The following is an 18666-nucleotide window of genomic DNA, read 5'->3' as shown; positions in this document are numbered from 1 at the left end:
ATAACACTATATATACTGCAAACATCTGCACATTATAATCACAGGGATTTGAGAATCCTGGCCATAGAAAGCTGGGACTTGCTCTGCCTCATACCAAGAGGATCCACCTACCACCTCAGGTCTAGTCTGGTTTCTAGAGGGGTGAAGAGAAGCTCTGAATGACTTCGTCATCAGCACATTTGTGAACAGTTGTAGCATCTGATGAACTTGATAGCCAGCGACTTAGAACTGAAGACTTACTCAGCACACATTTCATCCCTCAGAAAAAATATTTAGAAATATTTCCTCCCTGAGACCAAAAACATTGAAAGATGTGGTGAGGTAAACGGCAAAGGGCCTTTACCTCACCATGGTAAAGGCCCTGCAGAAAAAACCAAGGTGCATAGTTCAACTTAATGTCACGCCTTCATTGCATTTCTTCACTGTACACAGCGAGGGTGCAGCAGAGAACAAGTGCTTCGTGCATTACCCTGTGCTGGGAATGTTAGGAATGGCTGACAACATGCGCAAAGCTCAACAGTCTGGCCAACGGGCAGGATTTGCTGCCCAATATAATCAACTTGTGTGCAATGCAGCGTACAACCGAAGCAGATGGGCCTAACTTGATCCAAGAGGGCACGTATGCCTTGAGAATCAAACGCACAGGGCAAGGGCAGAGTGCCCACTCTGCAACATTATGCCATCTGTTGAAGCTTTGTGCTGGCACCTAGATGAAGGAATGTGGCATATCTAATTATTTTAGTTTCCAAAGCAAATAAGAGCTTTCCTGGTTAACTTGAAATGTAAGTGCAGTCCACAACTTGGAGCTTGGTGACACCACGAGGACTTGCAAGTGTTTGCAGAGGCATTTAGAGGATTTGGACCAAACTTGTTGTGGTACATCAGCAAAATGTTAAACACTGTGGGGAGACAAGACGTGGATCTATTCATAAGGTCCCACGGTTTGATGCAAACCTGGTCAGACTGAATCTGTACTATTTGAGAACGAGCATGCAGACAAGTATTTATTTGATCAGTATTTTAATGTCTGGAAGTAGACGCAGCACTGCTGTCTGACTGTCTTACGGCCCATTCTCTGGTGCCATACTTTGCTAGGGGCAACTCTCCGTTGCCACCTTCCATCTACACAACCACTATGATACAGGATGGACCGCAGGGAATCTTTAGGTTTCAAAGATGACCAGCCCTAGATTACCCACCTTTTCACTTCTTGATATTAAAAGGACTGAGACATAAGTGGCCTGTGTGCGCAAGCAGCAGACAGCAGAGGCCGCTGGACCTCATCTAGGGACATACACTGAAGAGACGCTAGACATCTCGAGCCCTCCCAGGGCATTTGTAACCAGACCGGAGTAGTCTAATAATTCACACGAACATTGTTTCCAGTCTACTCAAAGTTGAGATCTTAGCACACCTGGAGTAAAAAGTCACTTCTACATTGCTGGCCCAGCTGCCATTGTGGCTGCTTGAACTTGCTGTGGGAAGTCCTCGGGCACCGTGATTCAAGGGCCGATAACAGTTGCGCCAAAACACAGTCCCATCCCATGCGCTGTGAAGACTGCTACAGGCAACTGAGCGCCCTTGCCTGCCCTGCTCTGTAAAGCAGAGTGCGCAGACTCTTCAGCATCAGGGGCGGAGGGAGGAAGTTTATAGAACAAGATTTAGAATTATATTACATTTGAATATTTTCGGTAACCTCTTTGCCTTTTATACAATTTGTTAAACACGCAAAACAAGTGCTTGGCAGCTCGCAGATGTAAAAGATGTGTCCCTGAAAAAGAACTCTTCTGCCAGTGAGTGATATCATTAACATTTACGAGAAGACCGGGTAACTGGGAGGAGGGCGCGCGGCGGGGATAGGTTAGCGCGAGACTCCCCGGAGAGCGCACATTGCTTTATAACTATGACAAAGTGACAAGTAAGTGCAGTCATTATATTTTCTATAATAGGTGCAGAGCATGGGTTGTGCTGATGCTGCCTGACAGCAGAAGGGTTAGCAGGGAGGCAGCGCCAGTCAGATCGTAGAGGATGCTGGGAAGAAAAAGGCCGTCAGGACAGGTCACTCCTGCTGCGCCGTGATGGCTGGTGGTCACAGCGTCTGGACCCGAGGCAACCATGAACCATCACAGCTGCGGATAGAGCTCCCAACAAAATGGCAGGGCGGCCTCGCACCGATCCACAAACAGCAAGGCCACTACTAACTTAAAGAAGTTTCAGGAGTCTGTCCAGCCATGGCTGTGTAACAAGATCTATTTTTAGCAGTTGTTTTTAACACGGAGGACACAGACGTATCTCCCCATTCACAAAACAACGGCCTTCGTGGTAGAGGTGGATGTCAGAGGGTTGATCTCACTGTGCACATAGGGTGAGAACAAGTGATTCTTTCTCCAGTTAATCACGAGGCAAGACGAGGCGGCTGCCTGTGGTGGCACGGCGGGGTCTGGATAGCACACAAGAATCCGGGCTGCCCCGAGCATGAGAGAAGTGTCGCCGTTGCTGATGTGTGAGTGAGGGCTAAATATCCCTTCACATTGTGAAGGGATAATCTTTGTGCTGGTTCCAGATTGACCCAGAAGCTAAGGTTCAAGGCCAGCACCAGATCTTGACTTAATTAAGTTGCCAGAGATGAAGTTGAAGGAGAGACAACACGTAGAGGACAGCGGGCCGGCATCGGCCATGCCAAAAGTATGGCGGTCGAGCCGGCCCCCTCCGGATCACGTCAGAGACACGACAGGCGCGCCTCCTCGCCCATAGGTCCCGGCGCGGGGGCGTGACCCAGAAGTGATTGCAATCACTTCCGGGTCAGACGACTGGGCAACGTCAGGCCAGTTAGAACTGGCCTGGCCATCGAAATGGGATAAAAGGCTGGGGAGCACAGGAGTCTGTCTCTTCACTCCTTGCTCCCCAGCCTGCCACCCCAGCCTCGCTAGGAGGCTGTAACCTGATTTTCCCACCCGCCATCCCCTAGAAGCAAGTTTGTTCTTATGCGTATTAATTAAGTGTAAGTATTACTGGTTTAGTTGTATATGGATCATAAGATGTAGATTCATGATTGTGTTCAAATACCAATTTGTTGCATCCACAGGTCATCGATCATCGTATTTAAGGCTATTTTTTGGTCAGGCGGTAAGGTCATGATTGGTGAGCAGTAAATTTAAGGTCCTTAGAGGGCGGCGTCATTCTTGAATGGGGTCGCCCAAGTGGGAGGGACAAGGGGTCTCTCCTAGAACTCCAGGGGCAGTTTGGTGCGGGGGAGGAGGGAGTCATGCTTTCTCTAGCTGGTTGGCCACCCCGCACGTGCACAACGGCGCCAGTAAATGGCACACAGCTGCAAGGGCCCCTTTATGGAGATAATGTACAGAGCGTACGGGTGTAACCGGGGGGGGGGGGGGCAGGGGGGGGGTTTGAAGTACCCTCACGGTGAACGGGCCCTCTGCGCATGCGCACTCCGGCTGGAGGGCGTGGTAAAATTGATAAGGATCTGACACCAGTTAGTGACCTTGCCGTAGGCCCAATTAGGTACGCAGAAAATAAATACTGTAATGATTATTAAAGATATGTTAGCTATGGCTAGGAAACCTTTGTATTAGAGTTATGTTAAGGTTAGCCATCTGACATCTGTACTTATCAATTGTAATCAATGTAATGTATATTTTTGCTAAATTATGTGAATATTGTAAATTTTGATAAATGTTTATTAATCTTTGTTTAATAAATACGGTCGGGGGGTTTTACGCTCCCCACATCCAAACTTCTCTCCTGTCACTTTCTGGGCCTTTGTAGGGGAGGAGGGGGTGTAGGTAGTACCTGGCCATACTGCCCAGTACACCTCTTGCAAAGGAGGCTCACAGAAAGGCTATTGGTTGCGCATCCCCAAAACGTTATCTTTGGTCTTTCAACAGGGGAGGAATGTGACCTCTTATGCTCAGCAGAGATATTGCTCACAGGTGTGTTTCTTCCAGCATCAAAAGTGCCCTAGTATGTACGTGTTACTCTGAACAACTGAGCCACTGCCAAGAGACAGTGAGGATGCATTACTATAAGCAGTCCCAGAGTTCTTATCCTACTGTGCCCACAAACAGACCAAACCTACATGGACTCATGGCCTGGCTCTAGCATTTGATAGACACAGCAAACGTTGAAGGGGCGAGTGAGAAGACCTCATTCATCTTGGTTACATTCCCTCTGCTCTTAAATTGACTCTGATGGGTTGATGCCCTGATGAGACGATGGTGTCCAGATGAATACTAAACTCTAATTTTGGAAAGAAACCAAACTACTTAGCTAAATGTCTGGCGAGCAGCACTTTCAACCACAAAAGCCTGTCTGGATTTGGGGAATGAATCTTGCTATCAGGTCAGATGGATGGCACAGAGGCAGCTTTGAGCCAAGCAAGGCTGACAGGTGGTGGGACATTGAGCAGCAGGATTAAATTCACAAGACAGGCACTGGAGGCCAGGGAGGGGGGCTCGCATAATCAGGATTCACCAAACCCCGCCATTGTGGAGTGCTTGTACACTGCTTTAAAGAGAGAGAGCGACATACATCATGCCAGAGGAAGTCAACTGACTGCAATAAAAGTACAAAGAAAAATATGTTGAATAAAGAGGAGGTGTCCTTCTACTTCAAGCACTTTGTATATTATTTATTCCTTACAGAGCTGAAGGAATTTTGGGCTGGCTGACTCATATGCAGATTAAAGAGGACTGACACCTCGCACCTCGTTCTTCGTTCAGGCGATGTTCCGCATCCCAGCTGCAATGTAAAGGCCACGTAGAGGCTAGACGGACACAAGCAATGACCAGTGTTAGATTAGACAGACTTCAGGTGGTACACCCCCCAAAACCTAAAGGTGAGACAGACCCACCTCCCACAGCTCTTTCAATGCTGTGCTTCTTACCTTTGATCTTCTATATGCCCTGGAATCAAAAACCTGCTAAGAAAAGGGCCTCCGAAATAGAGTAGGCAATATTTGTGCCATCATCAGAAAGGATTCATTAACAGAATTATTTTTTTTAAGCAAACCATAACTCAAATTTATTTAACTAAGCACCGATTAATTGCCGGGGTGTTTGAAGCTGTCTTTGGGCAAACTTGTGTATTTTGAGGAGCTCTGCACCAACTAGCCAACCCTTTAAGGTGCAAGTCAATCTCAGAGTCGCCTTCATATGAAAGATGTTAGAATAATATTAAACATCAGCTGATTCTTTTGAGAAAAGACCGCAAGACATTTTTGAAAAAGTAACATCTTGGAGAAGGGGCAGGGATATCGAGTTCGGGCGCAGAGTAAGTGAAACCCTTCCAAATTTTTTTTATAGGATTTTGATCCGGTTGCACATTTAATCAAAGATGCCACCTGCAGGATAATGCCCTATTGTCGAGTCTCGCCTAATATCTATTCTGGCCCACCGACTGTACAGTAACCTACTGAGCACATTCCCACATATGTACATGGCAGTTTAACGCACATTAAAACTGTATTTAATGTTTGTGACAGTGATCAATAAATAGTTTAATAACATTTATTTTCATCATTACTCAGTGCAGAAATAGCAGATCTACTAGGTACGCCTTTAAAAAATTGCAGAAAAAGCCTATTTTCAGCCGAGTGTTCATATCAATGGTTGTATGTGCAAGTAAAGAAAATGCAACAAGGGGTGGCTGATGCCACCATGTTTACATCAAAAAAAAGAAAGTTCATCCGACCCTAAAACAAACCGCATACATCAACATTTTTGTAGGATCCTTACACGGCCAAAAAAAGAACATTTACTGGGTGGCTCTTTCGATGTATTGGAACCCAGTTCATTGTATCCCTGTGAAAATAGGTTCACTGTATCGGACAGAACAGGATACAAGGACTGAAGACTTCCCTGCCCCTCAATCGAATGTGAGCATGCCCCCACTGCTTTCAATTTTAAACAAGCATTGGCATAGCCAATAGGTCTCGCTTTTGGGACCTTATAAGTATTTAGTTGTGCAGCACAATATCCTTGGTGCAATAACATCAACTGTTGCATGGCTAAAAACGTATAAGGTCCCAAAGGCGAAACCTATTGGCTATGCCAATGCTTGTTCTCTATGTAGGCTGCATGCAGCCTACATAGAGAAAAGTCAGAGTGTGCATGACTGGTTTGGTCGGCCCCAGAGGGCCGACCAAACAGTAATGGCCCACAGCATTGGTCAAGACACTCCTCCCCGAAGTGCCCCGAACCAGGCATACCCTTCTGCTTTCTCGCAGTGCGAGAAGCAGAAACATAAAATGGTATTTAAAATACCATTTTATGTTTCTGCTTCTCGCGCTGCGAGAAGGCAGTGGGGCGACGCTACTCCCCCCCCCTAATGGAGGAGCCGCCCCTGGCATTGTAGATGAGTTTCTGATACATAAATGGTTTGTAGGTGGTCCCCCGGAAGCAGAGACTGCCTCCTCTGTGTGTGGCACTGTACAAACCGTGCATGCATGCTTCCTGGGGTCAATAAAGGGCGAGCAGTCAAAGGCCAGTTGTACTAATGACATGGGCGCCTCCGACGTGCAACAGCTGCTGCTTTTAGTCTACTCAGCCAATCACTGGTCTGCTGTCTTCGCCAGAACCAAAGTAGCCCGATTCTTTCCCAGCTTCTCCAACTGACAATAGACACATTGTGTGATTCTAGGCCAATCACTTATCTCCCTGCACCCTAGCTGCCTTTTCTGCGAGTGCTCGGAAACAGACTATTCCCATTGTCAAGTATTGTGTAGAATAATAGTTACAAATACACACAGTAGATATTAACGACATACAACAGCTGGTTACATTGACTAGAACCACTCAAATGTAATAGCGCAGTCTTCACTTTTAGGTAAAGTGCAGACCTAGTTATACGTGCATGCAGAACTCAACACACACACACGTGCTCATATCATTCACAGTGCACAAATACAGCCATGAAGTGCACTTGTTCTAATAGTAAAACGTACTGAGCATTGCGTGCACTTTCTAATGCAGAGTATAGACACAGTCAATTTTCAGAAATACACACAGGGACATAATGTACATTTTCAGATTCGTAGTCCATTGAGATCTTTGTGCCAAGGTCCATTTCAGAAGCAGACCGAGGGCTGCAGTGGTTACCTGAGTAGAGGCTGGTGAGGTGTGGGTTAAATCTGTTTACTTTCGGTACTATGGAATTTGCTCAGCGACACGGAGTCGTCAGGATGACAAGCATTGGCCGCGCGGCCATGAAATTAACGCTGCACGGCTGTGAAAGAGAAAGTGAGCCACACGGGTAACATGGAATGGGGGGGGGGGGGCGGTGAGTGCTAAAGCAACATAGGGAAGGCTGGCATATGGTAAGCACTTTCGCGGCCGCTTTGATGTTCTCAGTGGCCGTGTTCGGCTCACTGAGAACATCAAGGCGGCCACAAAAGTGATCAGCAAGCTGACAAATGGTGCGCGTGCCCGGCGCTCATGCATGGTAGTTGACGGCCTGAAAAGCACTAGTTTGCACTTCCAAATCCCGCTTTCTAAAGCTGTCGCCAGAGCAGCGCTAAAGCGCTGGCTCAGGCGAGACCTAAAAAGGTGTTCTTCGATGTTAATGGCATTTTAGGTGTCAGGATCCAGATTTTTCCGAGGAGGTGCTGCAGCGCACTGATGTCAGCTCCAATCCACTGTGGAATACAGAATGAAAACCTACTCGCCTGCCAGATGACAGACTTTGTAGCATTCCTGAGGAATTTTTATGTCATATTTCTAGTCACACTGGAATAACAGCTCTGAAGGTTTACTTCAGGCTGGATGCTCATTAGTGGGTGCCTTGCCAACCAATCAACTGGCGTCTGAGCTGCAGCATGCCCTTCCAACACAGGGCCAGGCTGGTTTATAGATTAATCATTCCAAATTACTCTCCAAGAGTGAAAAATATTTATTCTGCTTTTTTTAGGTAAGCATAATCTGCTCACGAATAACATCTACTTTCTGCTGCTTGATTTCAGTACTGCGGAAAACATTTCACAGAAACAAATACAACTTGATATTTAATGGCACTTTAGATCTATAAAACATGTCTGAACACAGCCAGCCACACGAGTGCAGCCTACCCATGGATGACGCTGGTTGCAGCCCATGAGCATTGAAGTGTACAGATTTTGCAAGTGCTGCAGAGTTTGTCCTGGCTTCAGCTTCACACAAACAGGCGAATATAATGCATTCCCTTGCCTCTTGCTACATTCCCTCTAACAGAGTAATTAGGATGGCCAAATGCCAATTACAAGTATGGTTTCCACTGGGGATTCTGAGTAACATCAATCAGACAACAAAAGTGAAGCTTCGTTGTCTGCAATGCCACTTGGAACCCTGCAGTGGATAACACATGGTAATAATAGCAGTCCATGAACAGTTGTCTGTTGTATATATTCCCCGGCCCAAATTCCTCTTAGTGGGGAGCCACACATGCCTAAACCTGCTGTCCCAACATCCTCCTTCATACCATTCCATTCCACTGTTTAAACCAACCAAACCAAGAACATATCTTCCGGTCTGGCTCCATCACCAAACTGTTGACAAAGGACTACAAAGATCGTGCTAAAATATACAATGGACTCTACAAGCTGTAAAAAAACATGTGGTAGGTGCAACCATTAGACTCTCAAAAATATAACGACCAGTACTTAACATGAAAGAAGTCAAGTAGAATTTTCTTCACAGAAGTTCAAATTAAAAAAGGCCCCAAAGCAGTAATTGGATCCTGTATAAACCATCTGTAACTGCTCAAATGGAATTTCCACAAGGGAGCTACTGGCAACAGCAGCTAAGAATCCCAAAGTCAAATGCGTAAGGATGCAGGATTCAAGACAGCTTGCAGTAAAGACATAGCACCTAGGCAGGAGGATGACCATGCCTTCCAAGCCCTCCATACTGCCATCACAGACACCCTTCTCCTCAGGTCTCCACAGCATTGAATACGGTGACGCTTCAAGTTAACATGCTATTCAGTAGAATATCCTACCTGACTGAGAGACACCAGTTCATCCAAATGACCGTCTCAAGATCATAGTGTATTCACAAGGCTTGCTGCATTCCCAAAGCTCTACCTTGTCACCAGTCGACCCCTATCGATGGATCCACTTGGAGTATATGTGGTCTGATAGAACATCAAGATGCATCCGTACACAGGGTACCATGCAGCTCTACTTTAAGTGCTCATCTGATAGCAACATTGACCGCCTGAAGGACTACCCACCATTTACACTTAACTGCCAAAGGTCTATTTGAAGCTAAACCCCATGAAAATGGAATGGACTCTGAATGCCAACAGAAACAAGTTCATTTACAAGGATAGCACACGCAAGTTTTAGAAATGCCCCCTCCACCACATAATCCCAATCCAGGTGAGATCGGTATTCAGACTTATTTTTGGCCTGGCTAGTATGCTGAACCATTATGTGTGCTCTGGTCTGGACCTGTCTAAAGAAAAGCCAAGGCCCAGAAACTGTTTTGTGGCCTGGAGAAGCACACCAAGAGTATTGTTCTGTTATGACTGCGGACTCCAACCAATGTTCTAGGTTGCAGACATACAGTGGGGAAGGTACTATGGCAATTTTTTGAGACTCCCAATACTGAACAGACCCTTTTTATGTTTTAGGTGAGGTGTGATATACTAGGTGCCTTGTGCTGGCATTGCATGAGCAAATATACTGTGTGTATGCATGTGGTATGTGTGGTACATGTACAGTAGCAAGACTGTGTGATGAGAGAAGGATTGCTTGGACCAGTGGGGTCCATTTTGGATTACCCCTAGTTTAGCATGGCACTAGATGGGGGGGGGGTGCAGGGGGTTGTGTATACAGCTTCTTCAGCAGTGGAAGTGTATTTTTTGCTTTCCTGCTGCTGGAGGGTGAAGTCTGTGCAAATTCCTGGCGTAGCTGTTTGACTGCCTGGAGCACAGAAGTCTACCGGCTCAGAAAGGGAAGGAGAGAGCCTGGCCTTGCAAGAAGAGAACACTCCAGGAGAAGACCAGTCATGTTCCTGGTGCATGGCATACCTAGAAGAAGCTGCCTTACCTTTGGGAATGTACCCAGTGCTGACCCAAGCTGAAAGGGGTCACTCGCCTGCATAAGTGGTACACATTGAAGAACCATGTGACGCTACAAACCTGTAAGGGATTAGAGACGTACTGTTTCGCTCCCAATCATATATGGGATTGCAACAACGAAACAGTGGAAACCATGCACACACCAACATCATATTTACAATAGTAAAATTTGTTTCCAAGCCTTTTGAATTGTAAATAAAAAATGTCAAATGTGTGAACCCTACAAAGTAAATGCACTCTTATAGGACCATAGCATGTGTTAGGTCCAAAAACAGGCACAGAGGCCCCCTCAAAGCTCCTTTAATGGTCAAATAAGGGAGGCTCCCCATGACTTCACCCATGGTTATTATCAGAGGGGCACGCCTCAAAGAACCAGCCGTTCACTAGTACCATGAAGGACTTCACCTGCAGTCTTCCATTTATGCAGCTCCTACCACCTTTTTGGTGACTCAGGGGGTGTAGGGTAGATGCTGTTGTGCCACACTAACGATCTGAGTGATCCCGCTTCTATATCCTGTCCAAACAGAATGAGGTATAGGTTATATGTGTCTAGTTAGAAAATATATATAGATGTACATACATACTCAAACATTTAACGGCCTGAGTACTAAAACAAAGCTACAATAAAAAACCTCATCCTGTTCAGGACAAATACCACTTTCTTAGTGTATATGTGATGGCATAATTAAAATCTCCATATGGTCATTCAGATAGACTATCTGTCCTTTGTGTAACTTATCAAGTCAACTAATTTTAGAGCAATTAAAAAAAGATATACATTCATGTGCACAGATCAGATCAGAGACCAGCATTTTAGAAATCTTAAATTGCATATGTCAATGGACTCTGTCACCGAAAAAAAATAGAAACTGAGCGCTGTCAATTCAATTTCCCCTGTACTCTTAAATGTGCATCTGAGAACAGCACTCTGGTGAACCCATCTGTGGCAGAACCAAATAAGCCACCTTTGTGCTGCTTCAACTAATAAATGTACAGGACTATGTGAAGCAGCCTCAACTTTGAGTATTCTTGTGTCATCCATCATCACCACCGGGACCACGCGGGGCCCAACTGCCACTGCCGATGAGCTGTGAATTCCAGATGTCATCACCAGTGCAACTGGGGTCTTCCCTGATGGCCAGGAAGCTGCAACTGCCATGGAGAAGAAAACAGCCAACTCCCAGCCTGTTGTGCCACACATACGACTTGACTGGAGAGGTAAGTCCACCACTGCGACCCGGCTCTTGCTGGCAGAGGTCTTTCAGCTATGTGACGAGAAAGGGCGCACCCTAATCGCAGCAATGCCATTGAGCACTTTGCATGGACAGGTAACATCAGACTATGCTTGAAAGATTGAGAGACTGTCTTGTCCTAGAAATGCGCACTGAAATCCGGAACAAATGCCACTCGCTAACTCTTCAGCTAGGTACAGTCTGACAGATCTAGGAGTCCCCCGGTTTGGATGATCACCTACATAGGAAAATAACATACACCTGAGCCAAAAATGACGTATACCCATATAAGAAAATTACATACACTTCAGCCGATTCTTGACTGAGTGTCCCCACAGCAGCATATCTCCTTAGACGCGGTGGGAGCTACAGCTTCAGTACTGGACCACTGTAGAAGAGCGAATATTCGTGCCCCCTGTTCTAGAACCTCAGGCTTTATGATTGTAATCTTTAGAGTTGGAGTAAACTTTTACCAGAACCCTATTCCTATAAGATGCATTACGTGTTATCATGTTATTACAGAACTTGTCTATTTACAAGAAAAGCACAGGGCTAGACAGCATCTTCTTGTGTCTCTTGGTTGACTATTTTGATTTTTTACGTCTTGGTCTTCACATTACCTCCAGGAAAGCCTTTGACTGCACACCCTCACTACCCTAACAATCAAGTGCTGGCCATTTTGCAGAACAACAATAGAAGAGACCTCAGAAGACTAGAAGTAAACAACCCCCAAACACCAGGGTTGTGGCCCATTAGCCAGTCTGCCAAGGCTCTCCAGAACAGGGTCAGACAGCATTGAACTTGATAGTTTCATCCCTCAACTTTACAACAACGTAATGTTTTCAGATTCCACACTGACAATGGCTGCGCTCCATGGCACTCATTGCTAAGAAGGCTGACACCTTAGCACCAGCTCCCTCCCCTTCATAGAGCGAAATCTGTACTTTGCTAGAACCAACTTCTGAAAGGAAGTTTAAGTACTAGTTCTATTTGACAAAGATGGAGGCAGCACCCCGTTGTCTACATCTCAGTTGACCACTTCATGGCCATTTAGCCTTATAACTCATCAGGCCACTGAGAAGTACAACTGACTCAATCCAATGCTTTAAATTTCTCAGCTGCACCACATTCATGGTTTGCTTGGTCATATTGCACGCAATGGATTTCACCATGCCACCCTACCGGACAAACAAGATCAAGATATCCAAGTGGCCTACCAGATCCAGACTCCCATCCTCAAATTCCCATGTTCCATCTCTCCTCCAGTTCTGAAAGAACTGCAGACACTTATTAAAGAATATTTAGCTACAAAAAATACAGCTACTGCACCAATTTCATAGGCGCTAAAAATAAAAACGTATCCACTATCTTTAAGCAAACTGCAATTGCACCCTTATCTTATTGCCCCGTCCTCACTTTGTAGAGCACACACCCAACACCCAATTATAACGCAGTACAAGTGCAATTAGATGCGTACAAACGTTACCAAGCAGTTAAAGATTCATCAAAGGGCATTAACGCTCTGAAGATGATCAAGGATGGGAAAGAAGCTTATGAGTACACATTTTAATGAGTTCTATGAAGGATATGAAGTTATCAATTCCTCCAATGTCCTCAGAAGGTAACTTCAAGTGATCAACTGCCTTCTAAACTTTTCCAACTCATAAATGTGCCAGCCCTATAAATAATGAATACTGTATTCATGTTAAAAGGGCCAATGGACCAGACAAAGAATACTGAACTGAATACCATATTAACGTAGAATATGATCTTTGAAGAAACCCTTGTACCACGTTGAGCCACACAACCCGAAGAGTATGCAAGACCACACTAATAGAAGAGGAGTGTTCCACAAATACTGATAACATAACATTTACACACCTGTATTATAAACCGAATTCTCAGCACGAAGTAAAATAATGAGTGTGATTAGCACAATGATACTCATTTGACTGACCTCAGAAGAATGGAAAGGCTGAGTCTGCTCCTGTGCACGGCCCATTTGGAGACGTCTAGGTAAAGCAGCAGATTGCCTGACCCCCCTCTGTCCCAGACAGGCTAAGGGGAGGCAGAGAATTGTGTGGGGAAGGGGAGGCAGTGAGAGGAGGGTCCTGGTGAACACGCCCTGCCGCCTGTCGACCTGGGATGCCAGGATGGGTCACACTGCTGGCAAAATGACATCACCCCATAAACATCCTCCCATTTATGTCAAAACTGGTAGATATTTCAGGATAAAGCATAGGCCGGAGGTGTCCTTTCTGACTTCTCTGGACCATCTCTGTATTGACACAAAAGTCCAACCCTGCAGATCACTCTTGTTTATGTGATATTGGTGCAAACCAATAAAGTAGGCAAGTGCCAAATGCGTCATCCGGTTAAATTGCCTCCACCTAGTTGAGTTTGGAGCTTGAAAAACTATTTTCCAGACCGAAAGATGTCAGCACTATCTGGTTTGAGGTCGGTCAGAGAACTCCTGCAACTCCACACAATGTCTTGGGTTATTCAGATGTATTTTAGATGGGAGAGCCAACGTGTGGTCAATAGCAAGTGACCGAATCATTCATGCCATCTAGATCTGCGCCCCTGCACTAGTTCATCCTGGCTGACATGGGCCAATCAGTAGCACGGACTCTGAAATCTTGCTGTGGTACTTCCCTGCCATTATGACCAACCATAGCGTGCAACGGGGCCACCCATAAGACGCATCTTTTGAACTTCTTTTGGTGAAAAAGAACATACATTTGGAATGCCTGGATGTGTAAACCATCATATGTTAAACGTGCATTTGGTTAAATCATTCGGAATAAATAGTGGGAATTATATAAACACCAGCTGCAGGCCTGCAAAAAAGCAAACAGTGTACCATTGTTCTAATGCTTGATAACATGACATGTCTTCAAATTAGGCATTTCAACGTGTGTTGTCACTAAAGATCATAGACGTCTTATTTATTTTCATGACTCGATCACAATGTGCCACGAAGCGCTTTAATTGTTCCAGAGAGTGTTAGGAATAACAACACTTGTAAGATGGAGGGAAAATGCACTGGGTGCTCTAGGTACAAACCACAAGATGGGCAAGAGTACCTGTGCATGCAAACGCATTTTCTGAGATCCCTTGCAGCCTCATTCGGTTTGCACCACATAAACACTCCTACATCGTCACGAGCAGTAAGGCTATTCCAGATACATAGCTCAAATGGCATTCGTAAACTCTCTAAAAGAGCTGCAAAACGCACAGGCCACAGAAATAATTTGAGCTAATCATATTTTTTTTTTTAGCCAAAAGCACTGTGCAGATGACTTGTCGTTTGGCTACTTCCATGCCAAGTATGGGCTAATAACCCCAACGAGAGATAGTGCTGTTAGTCATAAACCAGGAATGAATCAAGGCGTGCTTCCAACCTTGGGGGTCTATTGGCTACTACGGGATTATGCATCCTCTGACCATATTGTGTAGAGTGAAAGACATTGGGCCAGGTTTGCAAAGGTTTTGTGGAAAAGCACATTGTAAATTTAATTCTATACATTTCACGAATTTCCCCATTTTTGGGGGATTAACAATGCCCACGTCAAACATGCATGGAAATCGAAGCTGTTGATTTCCCTGCATCTCGTTATTCCTCGCTGAGAACTCTTAGGGATTGTTCGCATGATGGACAATCCACTGGAATAGGTTTGGCAGAAATGTCCATATGTGCATTTTTAATATGACCTTTTCCTTCACACGCAAAATTCCACCTTCACCTCCTTTCCTGGGAAAGGGCAGAAGTTAGGAAGGTAAGGACGGGTTGTTGAACGGGATTAAAAGACTTGAGGCGCTATACTGTAAAGCAGTAGAAAGGAAATCAGCTGAGATCATTAGAATTATGTGGAATAAAAAAAATTACATGCAAGAGAATTTTCATTTTGTTGAGTTGTAAACTTTTACAAACGTTCCTGCAAACATTGCTACATTAGGAATGGCCGTCATACTTGTCAATGTCTGGTATGCTGCCTAAGTAACATAATAAGATGTGATATTTTGGTAGGAGCCCAACGGATGCTAGCAATATGTAGAGCGTGATGTATGGGAAAGAGGGGAGACCGATAAGCAGGATCCTATGAAGTACACTTTTCTTGGCCCTTTACAATGCTTCTTACGTTTCTCCTGACTACAGACACTCCAATAAGACTATTAATTAATGCATATGTTTACTTAGTAACAACAACCTTTGCAGACTGGGCCACGAGGTGAGAAGCCCATTAGTCCTTAAATTCAACTATGTCCATGGTCCTGTTCTTATTCACCATAAAGGACAAAATGTTCAGTCTGCGTAGCTGAGACTCTACCTTGTGACACGCATGTTACGCATATTTCTGCAGTATGCACTCAACCATGGTGAAAATTTCCACCGGCTAGTTAAAAATGGTTTCCATCAACTAAAACTGCTGGCAGGCTGGTACTTGGGCATCCATGAAATATTAATTCACCAAAAACATTATTGAATGAGGACTATAAAATCTCAGTCCTTTTATAAAATTCCAGGTTTAGACTAAAAATGTAAACTTTTATTTAGAAAAAAAATCTGGAAACATTGTACATTCCCTTAAAAGAAATTAAGTTAACCTACAAAACCAAAACAAACAAAAAACGTTAAAAATAAAAACAGCATAAAAGGATAACTTTGTTGCGCTAGTCGTTTTTTAGGTCTCGCCTGACCCAGCGCATGCGCTGGTCTGGCGAGACTTATTGAGAGGGCTCCAAAAAGTGCTACCAGGCCAGCCTAGAGCTACAGTGCATGTGCACGGGCGCGCGCGCCGCGCTTTACCGCGATTACTTTCATTTTCGCGGCCACACGGCCGCTTTGATATTTGATCGCGATCACTTTCACTTTCGCGGCCGTATGGCCGCTTGGCATAGCCAATAGGTATCACTTTTGGGACCTTATAAGTATTTAGTTATGCAACTGTTGCATGGCTAAACACTTATAAGATCCCAAAGGCGAGACCTATTGGCTAAGCCAATGCTTGTCTTTTTTTACCATGAGACAAAACACACGTCCAGCTACAATCATCGCAGATTACACTGTCTCCAGTCAATGAGAATCCCAGAACCATAAACTGAGCTATATAGCGAAATCCCTACTGGATGATGCATAAGGTGACAAGGCACTTTCAAAACGCACTTAAAACTATACATACCATGACTGGATGAGAAGGCAGGTATAGGAGATACGTTAAGACAGAAAGTAAAACAAAAAGGCAAAAAAAGGTAAAGTCGGGAAATGCTCGGCCAGTGCTGGAAAGTGTGGGGAACAAGCCGGACCCCGGTTCTGGCAGCTTTATCTGGCTGGATCTGAGATACTGCCGACCTAGGGATACATGCTGAATTAGTTCTGGTGTCGTTTTCCTACACCAGGACACATTTCAGCAGCCCCCACATTGTCTGCATTCCATTCAGAACAGCAATGTGCGGGGTGGGGGGGATTATATAAACTTCCAGCTGAGCCCAAACAAAGGCCTGCCCATCGGCCCTCTTTTGTTGGAGTATAATACTGGACGGGAGCTATCTGGAGCCTAAAACATACATACCAAACCAACGAAAGGAAAGAAAGGCGCAGAGGATGTTATCACTTCACAAGTATTTAAGAGAAACTATGATTTGGAGGCAGGTTTTCACTTTGTTCCATTCCCTGTGTAAGAGAAATTATTGCACTGTAAAAATGCAAGATCGATCTGTTTGTAGGAGTAATTACACACATACCAACGTAAATGACACGTATTTTTGTTTTATTTAATTCTTTTATAGCGCTATTCATCCCAGAGTAGGGTGTCAGAGCGCTTTACATCACACACAGAAGCACAATAAATCATACAGGAGTGTAAACCAATGTACAGGATATGGTACATAAGACAATGAGGGTAATGACTTATAAGGTGTAGGAACCACATATCTCCCATACTTGTAGAAATTATATGTTATGAGTGAATGATCGGGAGAAACACAGTCAGGATATAAAACCTAATGCAGTGATTGTGGTTGTCTGTATTAATAAGACTTTACTACTTCTCAAAGGAACCCTTCTCTGCAATCTTAGAATGACAGGCTGAGAAAATACTAAAAAGGGAGAGGACGTAGCCTTACGGCTAGAGCGGTCGACCTCGAAGCTGGGAAGCGGGTCCGCGTCTCGACAATGACGCTCAACATCCTGTGATTCTGGGCAAATCACTTAATCTCTGTGCCTAACAAAAATTAATGTGTCCATCTGTAACTAAACTGGTGCTCATGTAAAGCGCTCTGATACCCAATGTCTCGGGTCTAGTTAGCTCTATATAAAACTCTAAAAAAAAGGATCTAAACCCATGACTTTCAGTTTGTATGCAGCTCCTTGATAACAATACATTACTATACTATATTAGAAGCAACTTATGAACTGGAAGCAACAAAGTGACCTTGGGCTCAAAAGCAGTAACCCACTTACCTATCTAAATAAAACAAATCTGCAATCTGCATGCTACACAATGTGCTTTGCAGCATGCCCATTAACCCTCTATGCTACTTTAAGTCAAAATTGTGACTGGACAAAACACCGAACTCTCCCAGAGCGGTGCTAACAATGAGAGTTATTACAATCCCTTCAAAATAGCTGGACACACAATGACCTCTGCATCAGGTGTCTTAACCCTGTAAAATATTTTAAAACACCGCCTCTTTATGACCAATTAGTTGATCTAGAACATAATTAATGTCAGGTATATATCCTTGTTGCCAATTTATTTGAAGCAGACTTTAAAAAAATATCTGTGGAAGTTAACTGTTAGACTCTACTTTCAAGCTTCACTCCTCGAGACTCCACCCCCTTTCCTCTGCCATTCCTGGACCCCAAAGGTAGGAGTTCCTGGAGTAAATAGTATCCAATTCCAGCCCTGGTCAGAGCAATGACGAGGCCACGAGTGTGGTTCCACGTCAACGTTAACAGAAATGTGGAGCAGTGGTGAAACTACATGGTGAGGGACAGTGATGGGGAATTCTCTAGAAATGACTTAGAGCTCTGAGTGATTTTTACAAACAAACAAAATCTAGCTTCATAACAGGAGGTATGGTGGGAGTTGTCAGTGTGAAAAAGAGAACTGAACTAGGAAGTAAGTAAAGTAAAGTACGCTAAAAAGAGTAAACAGAAAAAAAGGTGTTAGTTTCTAAAACAGCGCATCTGGAAAAGTTGGGCAAAAGCAGCAGGATAATGTTTAATGCAAGTGTTGTCGAGATAGCTTCTTCCGGGGTGGACACTAGTATAGAGCTACTTCATCCACATCACGAATATCCTTATTTAAACGCTACCGAGGACACCTTCCTACATCTTGAAAGTTAATACTGGCGCACT

General features: G+C 44.6%; 1 protein-coding gene across 1 annotated transcript in view; it reads right to left on the bottom strand.

Annotated features, from left to right (window-relative positions):
* Positions 1-18666, bottom strand: part of SHB (SH2 domain containing adaptor protein B) — a 362891-nt gene that overhangs the window by 163990 nt on the left and 180235 nt on the right. The window lies entirely within an intron of this gene.

The sequence above is a fragment of the Triturus cristatus genome, chromosome 2_1, assembly GCF_964204655.1.
Source record: "Triturus cristatus chromosome 2_1, aTriCri1.1, whole genome shotgun sequence".
Lineage (NCBI taxonomy): Eukaryota > Metazoa > Chordata > Amphibia > Caudata > Salamandridae > Triturus > Triturus cristatus.
This window is presented reverse-complemented; position numbering and strand designations above follow the sequence as displayed.